The 22,464-nt window shown below is 46.8% G+C and overlaps 1 protein-coding gene across 2 annotated transcripts in view; it reads right to left on the reverse strand.

Moving 5' to 3' along the window:
• LOC138431368 (polyprenol dehydrogenase) overlaps nucleotides 1-22,464 on the reverse strand; it is a 222,766-nt gene that overhangs the window by 22,967 nt on the left and 177,335 nt on the right. Inside the window, exons 10-12 of one of the 2 annotated variants that reach the window (XM_070289534.1) lie at nucleotides 21,871-22,209; nucleotides 19,214-19,365; nucleotides 3,553-3,795 (exon numbers count right to left, since the gene is read on the reverse strand). The gene's annotated coding sequence lies outside the window, so the exon portion shown is untranslated. The remainder of the gene's footprint in view (nucleotides 1-3,552; nucleotides 3,796-19,213; nucleotides 19,366-21,870; nucleotides 22,210-22,464) is intronic. The other variant, XM_070289533.1, reaches the window with a different exon arrangement.

The raw sequence follows: 22,464 nt of genomic DNA on the forward strand, positions 1-22,464 counted from the left end.
GTTCCAATATCAGTGGGCGTTTAAAATACGGAAATGCTTTTGCCAGGGGTGAGGGTGGGCATTTCTTCCTGAGGACCGGCAAACGTAGGTGTGGATGAGCTCCGTTATTATCGCCGACATGGGGGCTAGGGGATGCGAACTGCTGGGGGCGTGCGGAGGACCGGGGGTGGTGGGGAACACAGTGGACGGCAGCATGCGCTGCCCAGATGAGCCCTGGGGGTAGGACAGCCTTGCCGTGCCAGGGAGAGCCTTTTCTGGAAGTCGGCGGGCATTTTTCTAACATCGATCATCTCTGCTAAGTTGCACGTACTGTGTAGCGCTACTAGGGGGTGTCATTACAGATAATCGGCGGCCTCTGCCAAGCCGAAGGTTTTGGAGGATGTCAAGGGAAGATGAGGTCATTGGAATGTGGTATCTGACTCTGAATGACACAGAATGAGGACTGCAGAGCCCAGATGACTGCAAAGAGAGAGCTTTCGAGATCCCGCTACAAAATCCAACTTTGCCAAATGAATGCGGGAATCTGGCTAGGTAAAGCAAACTGTTGCTTTTTTTGTCTCTTCTCCTAAGGATGTATGTTGTTCTTCACTCGCTCGTGTCTGACTCTGCGACCTCTGCTGGACTGCAGCACGCCAGACTTCCCGGTCCATCACCAGCTCCTGGAGCTTGCTCAAACTCATGTCCACGGAGTCGGTGATGCCATCCAACCATCTCATCCTCTGTCGTCCCCTTCTCCTCCAGCCTTCAATCTTTCCCAGCATCAGCGTCTTTTCTAATGAGTCAGTTCTTCGCATCAGGTAGACAAAGGATTGAAGTTTCAGCTTCAGCATCAGTCCTTCCAGTGAACACCCACGACTGATCTCCTTTAGGATAGACTGGTTGGATCTCCTTGCAGTCCAAGGGACTCTCAAGAGTCTTCTCCAACACCACAGTTCAAAAGCATCAATTCTTTGGCACTCAGCTTTCTTCACAGTCCAACTCTCACATCCATACACGACCACTGGAAAAACCATAGCCTTGACTAGATGGACCTTTGTTGGCAAAGTAATGTCTCTGCTTTTTAATATGCTGTCTAGGTTGGTCATAGCTTTTCTCCCAAGGAGCAAGCGTCTTTTAATTTCATGGCTGCAGTCACCATCTGCAGTGATTTTGGAGCCCAAGAAAATAAAGTCTGACACTGTTTCTATTGTTTCCCCATCTATTTGCCATGAAGTGATGGGACCGGATTCCATGATCTTAGTATTTTGCATGTTGAGAATTAAGCCAACTTTTAGCAAACACGACTGTGTCATATTCAAGCCAGCCCACTCATTAAAGGAAAACCTGTATATGGAATTAAAACCAATATACAGATTAGTCCAAGAAAGCAAAGTTAAAAATTTCACAACCAAGATTTTGGCAAACTCTCCATGACTCAGATTGTTTGAGGTGCGTCCATTATTTTTATATTCTCCTCCGTTTCTCAAGTCTGTCCACTCAAAAAAGCATCTTGAAGGCTTATCCGTGAACAACTAGGCGTGATATATGAGGAATTTTTGTGTGTGTGTGGCTAATCTTACATTGAAAAGAATGTTCAAACTGCCTAAATTCAGTAACTTCAGATAAAGCAACGTTTAAATTAAAAAATGATTTGCTAAGATCCGGGATTATGTTTTTGGGCTCCAACATCACTGCAGATGGTGATTGCAGCCATGAAATTAAAAGACGCTTACTCCTGGGAGGGAAAGTTATGACCAACCTAGACAGCATATTAAAAAGCAGAGACATTACTTTGCCGACAAAGGTCCGTCTAGTCAAGGCTATGGTTTTTCCAGTGGTCGTGTACGGATGTGAGAGTTGGACTATAAAGAAAGCTGAGTGCCAAAGAATTGATGCTTTTGAACCGTGGTGTTGGAGAAGACTCTTGAGAGTTCCTTGGAATGCAAGGAGGTCCAACCAGTCCATCCTCAAGGAATCCAGTGCTGAATACTCACTGGAAGGATGGGTGCTGAAGCTGAAACTCCAATCCTTTGGCCACCTGATGTGAAGAGCTGACTCATTGGAAAAAAAGACCCTGATGCTGGGGAAGACGGAAGGCAGGAGGAGAAGGGGACGACAGAAGATGAGATGGCTGGATGGCATCACCGACTTGATGGACATGAATTTGAGTAAACTCTGGGAGTTGGCGATGGACAGGGAGGCCTGGCGTGCTGCAGTCCACGGGGTTGCAAAGAGTCAGACTCGACTGAGCGACGGAACTGATTGACTGAAGACCCGGGAAGAAAATGATAGAAGATATTTGCCATCACCGAAGGGGGATAAAATTTAGTCTTGGTGTCTGTGAGAAGTCAAAATGGAAACACAGATCAGAAGCTTGGATATCTCTGGTGGTTCAGACAAGGCCTTGGCTCAACCCCTGGTCCAGGAGGGTACCATGCGCTGTGGATCACGGGCTTAGGTACATACATACATGCCTGTGTGTGTGCTCAGGCCTGTCTGACTCTGTGACCCCATGGACTGTAGCCCGCCAGGCTCCTCTGTCCATGGGATTCTCCAGGCAAGAACACCGGAGTGGGTTGCCATTTCCAGATTTATGTTACTATCCTAACAGGCAAAAGGAGAAGAAGGTGGCAGAGGATAAGACAGTTAGATGGCATCACTGACTCAATGGACGTGAGTCTGAGCAAACTCCAGGAGTTGGAGATGGAGAGGGAAGCCTGGCGTGCTGCAGTCCATGGGGTCGCAAAGAGTCAGACACGACTGAGCGACTGGACAAAAACAATAACAGATCTGGGAGAAAACAGGTAAGCTTTAGGAAGGCCTCTGAATGCATTGAGAATGTTGGGTCACGGGTGATATTTTCAGTGGGTTTTTAATCAAATCCGTAAAGTCTGCTTTGGCTGTTTGTCAGCAAATTGCACCTGATCCTTCCTCAGCAAGACGTGACGTTTGGAGGCTGAACCTGGGGATCTGTGTTATTCCTCCAGGATGAGTGAATTTCAGCGGGTCACATGTCACACTCCCCCTGGCTTAAAGGCAGCAGTGGGCCAGAATGTATACACACTGATCCCAGCTCGCCTGGCGCAGCAGACTGCTACCCCACTTCTGAGCTTTCAGTCACCATCCTGTTATCCGTAAATTGTAGAGGCTGGACTCGGTCATGCTTCTGGGTCTTCTCAGATCAGTCATTCTTTTCCCCTTCCCTTCCTCTTTTTCTTTATTCTCAACAAACAGCGATGCACTCTTAAATAGGTGCTGGCTATCAGGGCAATTGACCCTTAGGTGTGCCTATACGCATGTCTTGGAGAAGTTGCTAAAATGTGGATTCTGCTTGAGTCATTTGGGGTGCGTGCGTGCGTGCTTAGTTGCTCACTCATGTCCGAGTCTTGGCGACCCCGTGGAATGCAGCCCACCAGGCTCCTCTGTCCACGCGGCTCTCCAGGGGAGAGTGCCATGCCCTCCTCCAGGGGAATCTTCCTGACGGAAGGATTGAACCTGAGCCTCCTGCATCGGCAGCACAGTTCTTTACCACTGAGCCACTTGGGAAGCCCCTAATTTGGGGCGAGGTCTTACCTGCTACAAAGATGACGCTCACTGGGGTTCCACGCTTCTGGCAAGGCGACAGACGGCATGAGGCCAGGTTACCTGTTTCTTTTTATATTTCAGCTTCCTTTTTAAAAACGATTTAACTACTTTAATTCTTTCTGTCATCCTTTGAGACCATTTTTCAAGCAGAGACATCAAGTACCTTCATACTGTTGGGGAAGCATTCTTGCTGTTCGTGTTCAGAATATGTTTCATCTTCCCAAACTGAAACTTAAAAAAAAAAAATTTTTTTTTAGACTAACTTTTTCTTGGTGAATAAAAATAACACGTGATGGACAAAAACAGATTTACAGGACATGAAATTTGGGGTAGGGAAAGAATGCAATAATACTGGGTAATTGGGTAATTGGGTAATAAGGGATACTGTTAACATTACAGATCCTTTCATCTTAAAAATCCTAGGTAGTACCAACAGTCTCCAAGATGAATAAAACATGAGCTGTGTCTCACCTCAGCCAACGCCGAGCATGAGTCAGATTTTCTCTGTTGTTATGAAACAGTCCAAAGTGGCAAGACTCAGAATTCTTTGTCATAAATATTTTTCAAGGATGCCACAGTCACTGCTTATACGTTGTTTTGCAGACAATGCTTTTTACAGAGAGACTAAAATTTTCCTGTTCACTAGAGCATCGCATCCCAAACTTTTCAGCCCTAGGGCCCACTTTCATGGGAGACAATTTTTCCACAGACCGTGGTGGGGGTCCGTTCAGTTCAGTCACTCAGTCGTGTCCGACTCTTTGCGACCCCATGGGCTGCAGCACGCCAGGCCTCCCTGTCCATCACCAACTCCCAGAGCATGCATAAACTCATGTCCATGGAGTCAGTGATGTCCTCCAACCGTCTCATCCTCTGTCATCCCCTTCTCCTCCCGCCTTCAATCTTTCCCAGCATCAGGGTCTTTTCTAAGGAGTCAGTTCTTCGCATCAGGTGGCCAAAGGTTGGAATTTCAGCATCAGCATCAGTCCTTCCAATGAATATTCAGGACTGATTTCCTTTAGGTGGTGGTGGGGTGGGGTGGGGATAGTTTGGGGATGATCCAAGCACACTACATTTATTTTGCACTTTATTGCTAATCTAATGCCGCTGCTCATCTGACAGGACATACTTGACCCCGGCCTGGAGGCCGGGGACCCCTGCACGAGAGTCCGTGGGGAACCCAATACACTTCTCTTTGCCTGGACTTGACTTGAAGAGATTTTAATTCAGTGGCCAGGGAAGACGATGCAGGCATTGGGATTTTTGCCAGCTCTCTGGATTCTAAAGCCTGCAGCCCAGGTTCAGAACGACTGCTTCTCGGGGTCAAGTGAGATTCTAAAACTCTCCCTGGGGTCGTCCCATAAAACCCAGAGCCTAGAATTATTAATATTTGTTTTTAAAGGCAAAAGTGTTTTCTGTTCTCTCTCCAGCAAGCAGGAATGAACACATTCAGATGGCTTTGCCCTTGTCTGCAGTGAATGGCCATGTCTGCTGCAGATTGGCGTTTGCCGGCCACTGAACGACAACAAGGGCATCCGCCGTCTGCCTCTCGGGAGCCTGAGCCCCGAGCTGCTGCAGCTGCTGACCTTCGACACCCCAAGAAGGAGTTCACGGTGGAAGGAGCGGCACTCTGTGGCCCAGGGAACCTGGAGGAACACGTCTTGGCGTTGCTCTTAAGTTGGTCAGTCGTGTCCGACTCTCTGCGACCCCCTGGACTGCAGCACGCCAGGCCTCCCTGTCCATCACCAACTCCCGGAGTTTGCTCAAACTCAAGTCCATCGAGTCGGTGATGGGCCTGGAAATTTCTGCTCCGTGTCCCGGAGGGTTGACTGTCTATGTAAATTACCTATCTGAGTTTCTTCTCCTTCTAGGAAGATTTATCTATTCTCCCCATTATGGATTTATCTAATCACTTATTTATGGTCGCAGAGATGAATGGTTATTTGTTTTATACTTTGGGTTACAATGCAACCTTCCTTTATTTATGCTGTTGCCAAAAAAAACAATCAATCAATCACATCTCCCAAAACCCCACTGCACGTTCGTAAGCCGTGCTAGATTTTTACAACGCAGGACTGTGATGGGAAAAAAAAAAAAGAGAGAACGGGGATAGATTTCCATGGTATCCCACAGCCTGTATGCAGTGTTCCATAATTAACATAGGATGGGACGTTGTTTGTCAGTTATACTGAAATAATAATAAGGAAAAAAAAAAAAAACATGCTGTGAGAAACTGAGTCGCTGGGAACACATCTGATAAACACTATTATCATGGAAACTTCCCAACAGTCAAGGTTAAGATCAGACTCTAAGAATGTTGGTGAGGAAACAAAGAAGTGTAACAGAAACATCTCCAAGACACTGGAAAAAAAAAAAAAAAAAAAAAAGCTCTGGACGTATTAGCCAACCAAGAGTGAAAAAAATAAATAATGAGAATTAAAGAAAAAAAAACAAACAAACAGGTTTTCTAACCCTTCTGGGTAGAACAGAAGTCACTGCCTTGAGCTTTCTCTGACGACTGAATTCAGGTGAAATTTTTCCAAAGACTGAGTTCTTTTATAAGTAACCTCTTAACCTCCCAGGGGAAAAAAAAATCCACTCTAAGAAGAAGATTGGAATCTATGTAAATAGAAACATATTTTCAGGTTTGGTGGTTTAGTCGCTAAGTTGTGTCCGACTCTGCGACCCCATGGACTGTAGCCCGCAAGGCTCCTCTTCCCTGGGATTCTCCAGGCAAGGATATCGCACTGGGTGGTTTCCATGGCCTCCTCCAGGGGATCTTGCCGACCCAGGGATCGAACCCACATGTCCTGCATTGCAGGAAGATTCTTTACTGACTGAGATACTTTCTTTTTGTATGTAAGAAAGATTTTATTTTATATGGTTCTTGGCTTGAGAAATGTTTGCCTCAAACTCAGTTGCTGACATCAGTTTTGGAAATACCAGTAGATTTTTCTGTTGTCTGTTAGAAATTTTTTAATGTTTGATTAGTAAATTAGTTCCATGTGAAGTTACATACATAATGGGTTTGAACTGTAGCTTAACTGCTGATGGCTTTGGGACCATTCTTTTTGATCCACAGTTTCATCATCTGCGGACTTTCCTGGTGGCTCAGCTGGTAAAGAATCCACCTGCAATGTGGGAGATCTGGGTTCGATTCCTGGGTTGGGAAGATCTCCTGGAGAAGGGAAAGTTCTGGCCTGGAGAATTCCATGGACTGTATAGTCCCTGGGTTTCACGACTGAGTAACTTTCACGCTCATCATCTGTGAGTGGTAATCTTACTTCAGAGGATTGTCAGGATTGAATGAGAATATATTTGGCACCCTGTCTGGGACATGGTCTCTGTTCCTCTAATTTATGATGGATGCCAAAGGATCGGGTAAAATTTCAAACTGCATGAATAAGGAAGGTGTAAGTGAGGAAAATGAAGCTTTAAGAAGGCTAGATTCCTCAATTCTGTTTAAAGGAAGAGCTGGAGTGTTGCTCAGTAAGAGACTGCAGAGCCATGGGCTGTTGCTCTGCTAGAAAGTCCCCTGTTGATCGTGGCCTTTGACTCCTTATCTGTGTGATTGACTTGAACTTCCTGTCACAGCATCCTGCAACCTAGAGCTAATCTTAGTCAGTCCTGCCACCTTCTGCATAAAGCTTTGTGTGTGAGCTGTGCTGGACTGCTCGCTTTTTCTGCATAAAGCTTTGTGTGTGAGCTGTACTGGACTGCTCGCTTTTTCTGAATATCTTATGTGCTGGGTTGGCCAAAAAGTTCTTTTGAGTTTCTCCATAGATGGTACGGAAAAACCTGAATGACCTTTTTGACCAACCCAGAACTTCCATGTATCTGTTCTACCCTCTTTTTAGAATGTTGTACTTGCTTTTGTTTCTTTTTTCTGATGTATGACTTGTTTCTTGAGGATTTCTAACATATTACCCATCTACTTCGTGATTTCTAACATATTACCTACCTTATCTCTTCCTCTGCAGAATTAGTCCTTCTTTGTCTTGCTCTTAAAACACCTTGATCTGAATGGGGCCTTCGGTGTAGTGGTAGGTTTGTGTGTCTGTCTTCCTTGATAGAATAGGAACTGCTAGAGTGTGGTGGGGAAGGCAGGGGCACCCCACTGCAGCACTCCTGCCGGGAAAGTCCCAGGGACTGAGGAGCCTGGTGGGCTGCCGTCCATGGGGTCACGCAGAGTTGATTTACAACATCATGTTCATTTCTGCTGAACATCAAAGCAAGCAATGCGGTCCAAAAAGGGGCAGAAAATCTAAACAGACATTTCTTCAAAGAAGACATACAGATGGCCAAGAGGCACATGAGAAGATGTTCAGCACCAGTGAACTTTAGAGAAATGCACTTCAAAACTACAATGAGGTTATCACCTCACAGCACCCAGCATGGCCACCATCAGGAAAAATCTAGAAACAGTCAACGCTGGAGAGGGTGCGGAGGAAAGGGAACGCTCCTACACTGTTGGTGGGATCGGAAATCGGGACACCGTTGTGGAGAACGGTCTGGAGATTCCTTCAAAAACTAAAAACAGGACTACGATGTGACTCTGCAATCCCACCGCCGGGCGTACACCCACCCAGAGAAAGACAGGAGCCGGAAAGATACATGCACCCTCAGTGTTCAGAGCAGCGCTGTTCACAACAGCCCGGACACGGAAGCGACCTACAGGTCCGTCAGCAGAGCGACGGAGAAAGAAGGTGCGGGACGTTCACACAGCGGATGCTACGCAGCCACGGAAAAGAGTGAAACCATGCCTCTGGCAGCGGCATGGTTGGACCTAGAGACGGTCCTACTAAATGAAGTCAGTCGCAGAGGAAAGGAAACACACCATGTGATGTCACTGATAGGTGGAATCTAACTTGAGAAAAGGATGCTAATGAATGATCTAAATGGGAAGGGAATCCAAAAGGGAGGGGGCCAATGTCTCCATATAGTGGATTTAATTTGTTGTACCGCAGAAACTCACAGAGCATTGTAAAACAGCTATACTCCAGTAAAGAAAAATTTTTAAAATGATACCAATGAACTTGTTTATGAAACAGAAACAGACTCACGGAGAAAACAAACTTGAGGTTACCAAAGGGGAAGGGGCAGAGGAGGGAAGATGAGCAGTTTGTGATTAAAACATACTCGCTGTGCTTACGTGCTCAGTCGTGTCCAACCCTGAGACCCCCGTGGACTATAGCCTGCCAGGCTCCTCTGCCCATGCGGACTCTCCAGGCAAGAGTGCTGGAGAGGGTTGCCATGCCCTACCTCCAGGGGATCTTCCCGACGCAGGGATTGAACCCGGCTCTCCCGCACTGCAGAGGGATCCTTTATGGTCTGCACCACCAGGGAAGCCCAGATACGCACCACTACGTATAAATTAGATGACCAACAAGGAACTGCTATATAGCACAGGGATGTCTACTCAATATGCTGTGACAACGTATATGAGAAAAGGATCCAAAAAAGAATAGGTGTATGTCTAAGCGAACCACTTTGCTGAAACCAACACATTGAAACTAACACATTGCAAATCATCTATAGTCCAATAAAATGTAAAAATAAAAATGCAGAGTGACCGGAGTTCTTTTTGTTCTGGTAATTACATGTACAGCGATGTTGTTTTTGTTCAGTTGCTCAGTCGTGTCTGACTCTGAGACCCCCAGTGACTGCAGCCCGCCAGGCTTTCCCTGTTCTTCACCATCTCCCAGACTTTACTCAGACTCATGTCCATCGAGTCAGTGATGCCATCCAAGCATCTCACCCTCTGTCATCCCCTTCTCCTCCCGCCTTCAATCTTTTTCAGCCTCAAGGTCTTTTCCAATTAGTCAGCTCTTTGAATCAAGCGCCAAAGGATCGGAGCTTCAGCTTTAGCATCAGTCCTTCCAGTGAATATTCAGGACTGATTTCCTTTAGGATGGACTGGTTGGATCTCCTTGCAGTGCAAGGGACTCTCAAGAAGTCTTCTCCAACATCACGGTTCAAAAGGATCCATTCTTCAGCACCTACTACTCTTTATGGTCCAACTGTCACATCCATACATGACTACTGGGAAAACCACAGCTTTGACCAGACATTTGTTATTACCCACGAGCATCTCTGCTGGATGAGATCAAATGTTTGCTGGCATCATCAGAGGTCTTCTCTCTTTTAACAAGTTAGCCTTGGTTCTCAGTGATCTTCACGCATCTTCATTTCCATCCAAAGGAAGCGATGTGGAAAATGCCTTCCTTCCACAAAGCTCACTGGACACACGCCAAGACCAGCTTTCCCCAGGTTAGTGAGCAACCGAGGAAATGGACACAGGATTCTTTCCAATAGTGGCCAGGGATGAAGTTAGCATCTGAACCTTCCAGACAAGAGCCAGCAGTGGATGGGTGAAACCAGCAATGTCTGATTGAGCAAATCTAATCTAATCCTCCCCCCGACCACCAAAAAAAAAAAAAAAAAAAATCACCAAGGAAGCAACAGCGGCTAAAATATAGCTAAGAGTTACCTTTAGGAGACAAGCCTCATAAAGCCTCATATTTTTAGATGATATTAAGATGACTTTAAGATGATATTGAGATGATATTAAGACAAGCCTCATATTTTAACATGATAAATGCAAAGAAAGAGAGTTTATTTATAGAACAAAAAATAGGGTAAGTTTCCTTGGAGATGTGCCGTGGGTACCACCTTGGGGAAACGAACACCCCTAGCAACAAACATCGCGACTCCTGCACGCACGTGTCCAGCTGGGCGTGGAGAACAAACTCAGAACCAAATGCTTCGTCTCCGACCTCCACACTTGGCGTGGATGATGAGACTCAACTCGCAAAGGCTTTGTCTCATCAGGGAGGCGTCGACCGACAGCTAAAATTACGGGTTTCTGCAGCCCCGGTGTTGTGCTCTATTTTCTTTCTTTTTTTTTTGCTTCTGGGAGATGAGGGATAGGCGTGCATAAATTAACCCAAATGTTCATGGCAGACAATAATTAGCCACGGGCTCAGTGGAAATAGTAAGGGCCTGATGGCACATGTCACAGAATATACAATTTTCTCTCCGTCTAGCGCAGAGAATGCCTTGATTCACGTCGCTCCCCCACTGTTGTGTCAATCGTGATGAGACGCAAAATCTACCACCCCCCCAAAGGGAAAAAACACAAAGGAGACTACACAAACCAAGAAGAGCAGGGCGTTGATTACATGTCCAGACGCATACCTGTTTGCACGGCCACCTCTCATTATTTCTGCGCAATGGGGATTTCCGTCTCTGGGTTAAGTGGTGGCGGGGAGATGGACCTTATTACTTCCAGGCTCTTCTTTAACACAAGAGCCCTGAAAAGTGTGTGAAAGCGGTTTAGTCCCCGCAGGCTGAGCAGTTCTTGGATATGCTGAGCAGTCTACGGGTTTCACTTGAAATTAATAAGAAAATGTGTCCATTGAGAAAATTTGTTGTTCAGTCACTGAGTTGTGTCTGATTCTTTGCGACCCCATGGACCACAGCACGCCAGGCCTCCCCGTCCTTCACTGTCTCCTGGAGCTCGCTCAAACTCATGTCCACCGAGTCGGTGATGCCATCCAACCATCTCATCCTCTGTCATCCCCTTCTCCTCCCGCCTTCAATCTTTCCCAGCATCAGGGTCTTTTCCAAGGACTTGGTTCTTCACCTCAGGTGGCCCAAGTATTGGAGCTGCAGCTTCAGCATCAGTCCTTCCAGTGAATATTCAGGGTTAATTTCCTTTAGGATGGTCTGGTTTGATCTCTTTGCTGTGCACAGGACTCTCAAGAGTCTTCTCTAGCACCATAGTTCGAAAGTATAAATTCTTTGGCACTCAGCTTTCTTTATAAAGGTTATAAATAGCTTTCCCAGGTGGCTCAGATGGTAAAGAAGCTGCCTGCAGTGCAGGAGACCCGGGTTTGATCCCTAAGTCGTGACCATCCCCTGGGGGAGGGCCAGGGCAACCCACTCCAGTGTTCTTGTCTGGAGAATCCCGTGGACAGAGGAGCCTGTGAACCACAGTCCATGTGGTCGCAGGGAGTGGACACGGCTGGAACGACTTAGCGCAGCACCGCGGCGCCTCGTGTTAACCTCGCCTTTCCGTGCATATTCTTCTGATGTAGTGAACACTGCTGTCTGCTCCACTGATTTTCATGTTATTTGCCATCATATTCATATCACTTTGGAATCTCCTTGCCTTGTACTACTTTTTTCTTTCTTTTTTTTTTTAATTTAAAGATTAATTTGTATTGGGGTATACCTGCTTTACAATGCTGTCAGCGTCTGCTGCACAGCAGCGTGAATCAGCCGTGTGTCTACATAGATCCCGGCCCTCTGGAGCCTCCCTGCCCCCGCCCAGCCCTCTAGGTCATCACAGAGCCCCGAGCTGAGCTCCCTGAGCTGCAGAGCAGCCGCCCACTCGCTGTGTATTTCACACGACAGCGTATAGATCTCAGTGTGCTTTAAAAATCAAATTTCAGAATGATTCTGAGATGTCTCTCACGGAACTACTTGGAAGCATTCCCCCTCAACGCGGTCTCTGGATAATATAAATACTTTGAGAATGATTCGTGGGTTTCCGAGAACTTGGTTCGGAATTCTGTGACCTTGAACGTTTTTACGCCGATAGCTCTTATTCAACTTCTTCCTTAAAGCTGATATACGGATGCTTACTCTGTTTTTCTAGCTGTGCTAATGCATATTTTCCCTAGAAGAACTCCTTGTATTCTATTTTTCAAAAATATTTGTATAAACCTCTGTCAGTCAGACTGATTTTTGTGATGCGGGTACTGTTTTGGGGTTGATTGGGGGTTGATTTGGGGTATGTGCACTTTAATGCTCTTTTTCATACGCTTTCTAGCAGTCTAACTCTGATGGTAAAGAATCTGCCTGCGATGCAGGAGGCCCCGGTTCGATTCCTGGGTTGGGAAGATCCGCCGGAGAAGGGAAAGGCGACCCACTCCAGTATTCTTCAGCTTCCCTGGTGGCTCAGCTGGTAAAGAATCTGCCTGCAATGCGGGAGACCTGGGTTCAATCCCTCGGTTTGGAAGATCCGCCTGGAGAAGGCCATGGCTACCCACTGCAGTATTCTTGCCTGGAGAATTCCATGGGGTCGCAAAGAGTTGGACGCGACTAACGCTTTCACTTCACTTGCGATACAGATCCACGATCTCGGTTATTCAGTTCCTCCGTCGGTAACTGAAAAGTTTCACTTATTACTTTCTTGCGATGGATGCTTCTCTTTATCCACTTCTCAACTGAATGCTGAATTCATTATTTTAAAAGTAAACTCATTCTAAAAAAAGGTCAGTCCCCTCACCCCACCCTACTCCAAGAGTAATTTTTGCCATACCCACAAAGTTCTGAAACGGTGATGAGTTTAAATCTTCTTCTTCCAAAAAGATGTCTGCTGCTGCTGCTGCTAAGTCGCTTCAGTCGTGTCCGACTCTGTGCGACCCCATAGATGGCAGCCCACCAGGCTCCCGTGTCCCTGGGAATCTCCACGTAAGAACACTGGAGTGGGTTGCCATTTCCTTCTCCAATACATGAACGTGAAAAGTGAAAGTGAAGTCAGTTAGTTGTTTCAGACTCTTAGCGACCCCATGGACTGCAGCCCATCAGGCTCCTCCATCCATGGGATTTTCCAGGCAAGAGTACTGGAGTGGGGTGACATTGCCTTCTGCAAAAAACTATCCCGGTTGGAAACTATCCTTCAAAAATACACATGCAGCCCAAAGTTGACAGCAGAACCACTGACAATAGCCAAGACTCAGAAACGATGTAAGTGGCCTGTGACGGATGAACGGATAAAGAAGAGGGGGTATGATACAATGGAATATTGCTCAGTCATCAGAAAGAATGAGCCAGTGGCACACCACGTGGATGGACGTGGGCAGTATCACGCCAAGTCAACCAGAGAAAGACTGACCGATGCAGGACATTGCGCTTCTGCAGAATCCTCAAAAAAGGGTGCAAATGAGCTCGTCTACAAAACAGAGTGCCCGACGTTTATGCAACAGTTACGGAAGACTCCCCTACGCTGTTGGTGGGGAGGTAGGTTGGTGCAGTCACTGTGGATAGCCGTATCGTGGTTCCTCAGAAAACAAAAACGGAGCTAACATATGACCCAGCAATCCCACTCCTGGGCGTATTCCTAGAGAAAACCACAGTTCATAAAGATACATGCACCCCAATGGGCCCAGCAGCGCCGTTCACAACAGGTGAGAGACGGAAGCAACCCAAGTGTTCGTCGACGGATGAAAAGATAAAGAAGACGTGCTAGCTACGCCGCGTGGGATGCTACTCGGCCACGAGGAAGGCTGGGACAGTGCCATCTGCAACTACGTGGACGGACCTAGCGACGATCTTGAAAGTGAAAGCGTTACTCACTCTATCACGTTTGACTCTTTGCAACCCCGCTTTTGGAGAAGGCGATGGCACCCCACTGCAGCACTCTTGCCTGGAAAATCCCATGGGCGGAGGAGCCTGGTGGGCTGCAGTCCATGAGGTTGTGAAGAGTCGGACACAACTCAGCGACTTCACTTTCACTTTTCACTTTCATGCATTGAAGAAGGAAATGGCAACCCACTCTGGTGTTCTTGCCTGGAAAATCCCATGGATGGAGGAGCCTGGTGGGCTGCAGTCCATGGGGTCGCTAAGAGTAGGTCAAGACTGAGCGACTTCACTTTCACTTTTCACTTTCATGCATTGGAGAAGGAAATGGCAACCCACTCCAGAGTTCTTGCCTGGACAATCCCAGGGATGGCGGAGCCTGGTGGGCTGCCGTCTATGGGGCCACACAGAGTCGGACACGACTGAAGTGACTTAGCAGCAGCAGCAGCAGCCCCCATGGAATTCTCCAGGGAAGAATACTGGAGTTGGGTGGCCATGCCCTTCTCCAGGAGATCTTCCCGACCCAGGGGTCGAACCTGCATCTCCTACATTTCAGGCAGAGGCTTTACCACTGAGCCACCAGGGAAGGCACAGAGATGATCTTACTAACTGAAGTAAATCAGGCAGAGAAAGGCTAATACCTCATGATATCCCTTACTGGCAAAATCTAAAAATACGGTATAAATAAAGTTACCTACACAACGCAGGAGACCCAGGATGGATCCCTGCGTTAGGAAGATCCGCTAGAGAAAGAAATGACAACCCACTGCAGTCTTCTTGCCTGGAGAATTCCACAGGCAGAGGAGCCGGGTGGGATACAGCCCGTGGGGTCGCGAAGAGTCAGGCATGAGTGAGCACACGCACAAACAGAAATCGATTTACAGACACAGAGAATGGATTTCTGGTTGCCAGAGGACAGAGCAGTGAGGAAGCATGGATGGGAGTTTGGAGTTAGCTGGTGCCAACAGTTATATACAGGATGGATAAAACACCAAGGTCCTACTGCAGAGCTCAGGGAGCTAGACTCAATATCCTGGCGTAAACCAGCATGGGGAGCAGTATTTTTTAAAGCACCCCACTCCAGTGCTCTTGCCTGGAAAGTCCCATGGACGGAGGAGCCTGGTGGGCTGCAGTCCATGGGGTCGTGAAGAGCCGGACACGACTGAGAGACTTCCCTTTCACTTTTCACTCTCATGCATTGGAGAAGGAAATGGCAACCCGCTCCAGTGTTCTTGCCTGGAGAATCCCAGGGACGGGGGAGCCTGGTGGGCTGCCGTCTATGGGGTCACACAGAGTCGGACACGACTGAAGCGACTTAGCAGCAGCAGCAGCAGCAGCATAGACGTGTGTACAACGGAAAGGCTTTGCTCTACAGTGGACCTTGGCTCAGCCTTGACCATCAGCTGCATTTCAGTAAAAACATTCCAGGGAGAGGGGGATTCAGGATGGGGAACACGTGTATACCCGTGGTGGATTCACGTTGATGTATGGCAAAATCAATACAATATTGTAAAGTAGGAAAAAAAAAAAAAGAAACCAACCAACCAAAAAAAAAAAAATCCAGTTGGACGATCACATTTCTTTTCGAATATTTTTGTTTTCAAATGTTGTCTTCAGGACAGTATGGGCCCGAATATGGCTGACTTATTTATATCACTTGGAATTTTCTTTTTCTTTCTGAGCTAATAGTTGATTTATCTATTTTTCACTGCAGGATAATGGCTTTACAATACCGTGTTGGTCTCTGCCATGCACCAGCACGAATCAGCCGTAAATATACACATGTTCCCCTCCCTCATGAACCTCCCTCCCACCTCCCACTCCTTCCCCATTCCAGCACTCTAGGTTGTCTCAGATCAGTGGTTTGAGTTCCCTGAGTCATAGAGCAGACGCCCACTGGCATCTGTTCTTACGTACAGCCGTGTATATGTATCCATGCTTCTCTCTCCTTCTGTCCCGTAGCTCAGCTGGTAAAGAATCCGCCTGCAATGCAGGAGACTCTGGTTCGATTCCTGGGTCAGGAAGATCCCCTGGAGAAGGGATAGGCTACCCACTTGAGAATCCTAGGGCCTCCCTGGTGGCTCAGCTGGTAAAGAATCCGCCTGCAATGCTAGGAGAGCTGGGTTCGATTCCTGGGTCAGGAAGATCCCCTGGAGAAGGGATAGGCTACCCACTTGAGAATCCTAGGGCCTCCCTGGTGGCTCAGCTGGTAAAGAATCCGCCTGCAATGCAGGAGACTCTGGTTCGATTCCTGGGTCAGGAAGATCCCCTGGAGAAGGGATAGGCTACCCACTTGAGAATCCTAGGGCCTCCCTGGTGGCTCAGCTGGTAAAGAACCCGCCTGCAATGCTAGGAGACCTGGGTTCGATTCCTGGGTTGGGAAGATTCCCCTGGAGAAGGGAAAGGCTACCCACCCCAGTTTTCTGGTCTGGAGAATTCCAAGGACCGTATAGTCCATGGGGTTGCAAAGAGTGGGACATGACGGAGTGAGTTTCACTTTCAGGTTCTCCTCCTCCCACTGGGCCCACAAGTCTGGATCTCCCCTCTGCAAATGCACTGTATTATAAAGACTGAAGTAAGTCAGAAAGATAACACAGGGACCGGATATTAATGCATATATGTGGAACATAGCAAGATGGAACTGATCGTTTGAAATGTCATTTCTGTTTTACGGGTATGGACTTTGTTACACACCCGTGAAAGTTTCCTTCAGTTACATAACTTAAATCCTTAATTCCGATTTTCTTCTTCTCTTCTTAACCTGTCATGCTGCCCTTGTTTAATACGCTTGCTATTTCTGGTAACATGGAAGGCTAACTCTCTTGACCCAACATTCCTGGTGAATGCTGGGCGCACTCTGAAAAATGCTTGGTGTACGTATTTGTAAAGACTCTCGCTACAAGCATCTCAAGACTGATGGGATAACAGAGCGTCCCGCTAGGATCTCGAAGGCAGCATGAACACACAGAGCCCTGAAACCCCTTTTTCTTCAGAGACCAGTCGGCGAACTGGTCAGACTTGAGCCACATTTTTCACCCGTCCTCTGATTTCTCCCGAAACAGAAGACAAAGGTTTTCATGTCCTCCTTAAGGTCAGGACTCTAGTGAGACGTTTCCCTCCAGTAATCTGGCCGCCTGATGCAAAGAGCCGACTCACCGGAAAAGACCCTGAGGCTGGGATGGATTGGGGGCAGGAGGAGAAGGGGGCGACAGAGGATGAGATGGCTGGATGGCATCACGGACTCGATGGACGCGAGTCTGGGTGAACTCCGGGAGTTGGTGATGGACAGGGAGGCCTGGCGTGCTGCGGTTCACGGGGTCGCAGAGAGACGGACACGACTGAGCGACTGAACTGAACTGAACTGAATATTACTGAGAGGATATTTGTCTTTCTCACCTATAGTCTCTTGCAAGAGTCCAGGGGAGTTTTCCAGCAGCTATATGGTGGATGAGAACACAAGAGGCTGAACACAGAAGCGGATATAGGAATCTAGTTGGACTTACAAGCACCCATTCTCCGCCAAACTCCCCTCCCATCCAGGCTGCCACCTGACATGGAGCAGAGTTCCCTGTGCTGTCCAGCAGGTCCTTGCTCGTTCTCCATGTTAAATACAGCCGTGTGTCCATGTCCATCCCAGACTCCCTGACTATCCCTTCCCCCATCCTTCCCCCTGGTGACCATAAGGTTATTACAGAGGATTGAGCAGAGTTCCCTGTGCTGAACAGCAGGTCCTTGCTGGTTCTCCGTGTTAAATATAGCTATACTTCTTTCTTTTAAGCTAAGCAGTCTTGCTTGGCTCTTTCTTAGCGTGATACACACCCACACTCAATATATGTTCCTGAGTTACTGGTCTATGCTTCCTCAAGGGGTTCTCAGTGGCACTCAAAAAATGCTAGCACTTGAGTTCACTCACTCCAATGATCCCATCCTCGGTCGTCGGCTGGATGGCATCACGGACTCGATGGACGTGAGTCTGAGTGAACTCCGGGATTTGGTGATGGACAAGGAGGCCTGGCGTGCTGCGATTCATGGGGTTCCAAAGAGTCGGACACGACTGAGCGACTGAACTGAACTGAACTGAACTGAATGATCCCATCGAAAGTCAGATTGCAAAGTGCTGAACAGTAAGGGATATTCTGATTGTAATAGCTTCATCAGCCTGGTTCTAGGTCTTAGACAAATGTTTCAAACAGGGTTGCCGGCTTTAGCAAATTGACACACAGGACTCATAGTCACATTTGAGTTTCAGATTAAAACAAACAAACAATATTCTTTGGTATAAGTAAGTCACAACCATAGCACGGGACATACTTTTACTAAATAAACTACTTCTCTGAAATATTGTATGGGATCCACTTATACTAAATAAACTACTGGTCTCAAATATTACATGGGACATGCTTATACTAAGTTAACTATTTAAATGGCTCAAATATTGCATGAGATGGACTTAGACTTAAATAAACTACTTGTCTCAAATATTGTATGGGATACTCCAACAGTAAATGAATTCTTTGTCTCAAAGATCACATGAGACATACTTCATAAATTACTTGTCTCAAATATTGCACGGGACATACTTGTAACTAAATGAACTGGAGAAGGGGAATCTTCCTGACCCAGGGATTGGACCGGGTGTCCTGCACGGGCAGCCAGATTCTTTACTGTCAAATACTCCATGGGATGTGTGTATATTAGGCTCCTGTGTATTGTTTATTATGCAATATTTGATATGTACTTACACTTAAAACTCTGTAATTTATATAAAAAGCTCAGGGACTTCCCTGGTAGTCCCATGGTTGATTCCACGCTTCCCGTGAAGGGAGCGCGAGCTTGATTCCTGGAACTGTATCCCGCGTGCTGCAACTAAAGATTCCATGTGCTACAATAACACCAGCACAGCCAAGTAAATAAACAAATGTTTCTTTTAAAAAATAAAATATAAAAACAGTGCAAATTTAACTGGTGCCTTGTAATTTAAGGGGCTTCCCTGGTGGCTCAGATAGTACAGAATCTGCATACAATGCGGGAGATCCGGGTTGGGAAAGATCCCCTGGAGAAGCGAATAGCTACCCACTCCAGTGTTCTTGCCTGGACAATCCCACAGACAGAGGAGCCTGGTGGGCTACGGTCCATGGACTCGCAAAGACTCAGAAACGACCGAGCGCCTAACACTTGTAATTTAATGGGGCAACTCCACTTCCAAAGGCATAGCTTGACTTTTCGGAGCGGAAAAGAAAGGGGCAAAGACAGTTGGTGTCAACAAAATGCAAAATGTCCGTACCGTGTGACCAGCAAGTCCCGTTGATCGGGTTTCTTCTGAGCAAATAATACCATTATGAGGAGGAGGAAAGCGCAAAGATGGCGAGCGCAGTTTTACAGGAGGCTGGATACAGAGCACGTCGCGTTTGATGAAACGCTAGGCTGTCAGCATGACTAATGGGGAAAGCCGTACATAAAATTTTCATGAATGAATATCAAATTAAATATTAGAACACTATAATTACAAACACATTTGCACATCATAATTACTAAAGAAAAGACTCAGAATGGCGGGGCAATTAGATTGTGCGTGGGAGATGTTTTATTTCAATATTCATGTTGCAATGATATATTAGGGTTCTCCAGAGACAAGGACTGAACAGAATGTGCGTGGGTATATATGTGTGTAGACAGTGTGCCCATGTATATGTGTGCATACGATGTATATGTGTGCGTGTGTATATGCAGTGTATGTAGGGAGACGTATATATGTGTGTATATATGCAGTATCTGTGTATGTGTGCGCAGTGTATGTGTGTATACGTGTATATGTGTATATAGTCTGTGTGTGTGTATACGTACATGTTCACGTGCATATACAGCATACGTGTGTGTGGTAGGTATGTGTATGCATATGTGTGCACACAGGATATGTATGTATACATATATATGTATTTATACAGTTCAGTTCAGTTCAGTCGCTCAGTCGTGTCCGACTCTTTGCGACCCCACGAATCGCAGCACGCCAGGCCTCCCTGTCCATCACCAACCCCTGGAGTTCACTCAGACTCACGTCCATCGAGTAGGTGATGCCACCCAGCCATCTCATCCTCGGTCGTCCCCTTCTCCTCCTGCCCCCAATCCCTCCCAGCATCAGGGTCTTTTCCAATGAGTCAACTCTTCTCATGAGGTGGCCAAAGGACTGGAGCTTCAGCTGTAGCATCAGTCCTTTCAATGAACACCCAGGGCTGATCTCCTTCAGAACGGACTGGTTGGAGCTCCTTGCAGTCCAAGGGACTCTCAAGAGTCTTCTCCAATGTCACAGTTCAAAAGCATCAATTCTTTGGCACTCACCAGATAGTCAACACCTAAGTTAGATTGATTATACTCTTTGCAGCCAAACATGGAGAAGCTCTGTACAGTCACAAAAACAAGACCAGGAGCTGACTGTGGCTCAGATCATGAACTCCTTATTGCCAAATTCAGACTTAAATTGAAGAAAGTAGGGAAAACCACTAGACCATTCAGGTATGACCTAAATCAAATCCCTTATGATTATACAGTGGAAGTGAGAAATAGATTTAAGGGCCTAGATCTGATAGAGTGCCTGATGAACTATGGAATGAGGTTCGTGACATTGTTCAGGAGACAGGGATCAAGACCATTCCCATGGAAAAGAAATGCAAAAAAGCAAAATGGCTGCCTGGGGAGGCCTTACAAATAGCTGTGAAAAGAAGAGAGGGGAAAAGCAAAGGAGAAAAGGAAAGATATAAGCATCTGAATGCAGAGTTCCAAAGAATAACAAGAAGAGATAAGAAAGCCTTCTTCAGTGATCAATGCAAAGAAATAGAGGAAAAGAACAGAATGGGAAAGACTAGAGATCTCTTCAAGAAAATTAGAGATACCAAGGGAACATTTCATGCAAAGATGGGCTCGATAAAGGACAGAAATGGTCTGGACCTAACAGAAGCAGAAGATATTAAGAAGAGGTGGCAGGAATACACAGAAGAACTGTACAAAAAAGATCTTCACGACCCAGATAATCATGATGGTGTGATCACTCATCTAGAGCCAGACATCCTGGAATGCGAAGTCAAGTGGACCTTAGAAAGCATCACTACGAACAAAGCTAGTGGAGGTGATGGCATTCCAGTTGAGCAAATCCTGAAAGATGATGCTGTGAAAGTGCTGCACTCAATATGCCAGCAAATTTGGAAAACTCAGCAGTGGCCACAGGACTGGAAAAGGTCAGTTTTCATTCCAATCGCAGAGAAGGCCAATGCCAAAGATAGCCTTAAGTCATGTTAAATAAGACCATGTAAAAAGGAGATCCTTCATGATACCCCAAACTAAAGTGTGTCTGATCTGATGTTCTGAGCCTCATAGCTTATTAGCAAAAGCATCATCATCACCAACATCATGTGGACGCCAGGGCCATTACTGTGGGGGCCATTACAGTGTGAGCGACAGGATCATCTTCATCCTGTTATCTCCGTCACCATCACCATCACACCGTCATCATTATGAAGTCACCACCGACGCCATCACCGCTCACGGCGCCATCATCATGTCATCATCGGCACCATCACCTTCATCCTGTCACCACCAGCATCATCACCATCGCTACCACAGGACGTCATCATCACTATCGCATCAGCATCAGCATCGTCACCTTCATCCCTTCATCACCTTGATCCATTCATCCCCAAGAGCACCATCGTCCCTATCACACGACATCATCACCAGTATCGTATCATCAGCACCATCACTTTGATCCCTTCATCACCAGCATCACCATCGTCCCTATCACGGGACATCATCACCATTATCACATCAGCATCAACGCCATGACCTTCATCCTCTTATCACCATCACCACCACCACCACCATCAGCACCACCACCATTATCCAATAGGTTCTGAATCCCCATGGCGATTCATCAGAGCCTTTTCAACTGACCTGAAAGGACTGTGTTTTCTCTTCTTCATCCCAGAAGGACAGTCATCTGACAGATGTTTCCCTCCAGGCGGTGGAGCATCCTTGGTGCCCTGAAAACAAGGAAAAGTGATGATCGCATGTCCTTGTGAGACAGCCTCTAAGTGGCCTCAAAACAAATCGGTCTGGCTTGAGCCTCCTACGTGGTTTTCTGTGCAGTTTCATCTCCCACCCTCATTTGTCGTGTGTCACAGCGTGGCTCCTTAGGAATCAATTAACGGAAATTGAAGACAATGAGGTCTCTTCCTCTCCGTCATGTTCCCTTCCACAGATACTGGTTTCTCTCCGGAGGAACTGACTGTCCTGAATAAACAGAGGCAGAGAAATGTTCATTTCTGTTACTTTGCCCTGCTGAGAAAAATGACAGGAATGAGCCATCTCTGGTGTGGCCACATTGAAGGTAAAACAGTCTTCTGGCCCCATGCACTAATTTTTAAACAGTAGCTTTAGAACTAGGGCCTCCCTGGTAGCTCAGCTGGTAAAGAACCTGCCTGCAATGCAGGAGACCCTAGTTTGATTCCTGGGTCAGGAAGATCCTCTGGAGAAGGGATAAGCTAT

The sequence above is a fragment of the Ovis canadensis genome, chromosome Y (assembly GCF_042477335.2).
Source record: "Ovis canadensis isolate MfBH-ARS-UI-01 breed Bighorn chromosome Y, ARS-UI_OviCan_v2, whole genome shotgun sequence".
Lineage (NCBI taxonomy): Eukaryota > Metazoa > Chordata > Mammalia > Artiodactyla > Bovidae > Ovis > Ovis canadensis.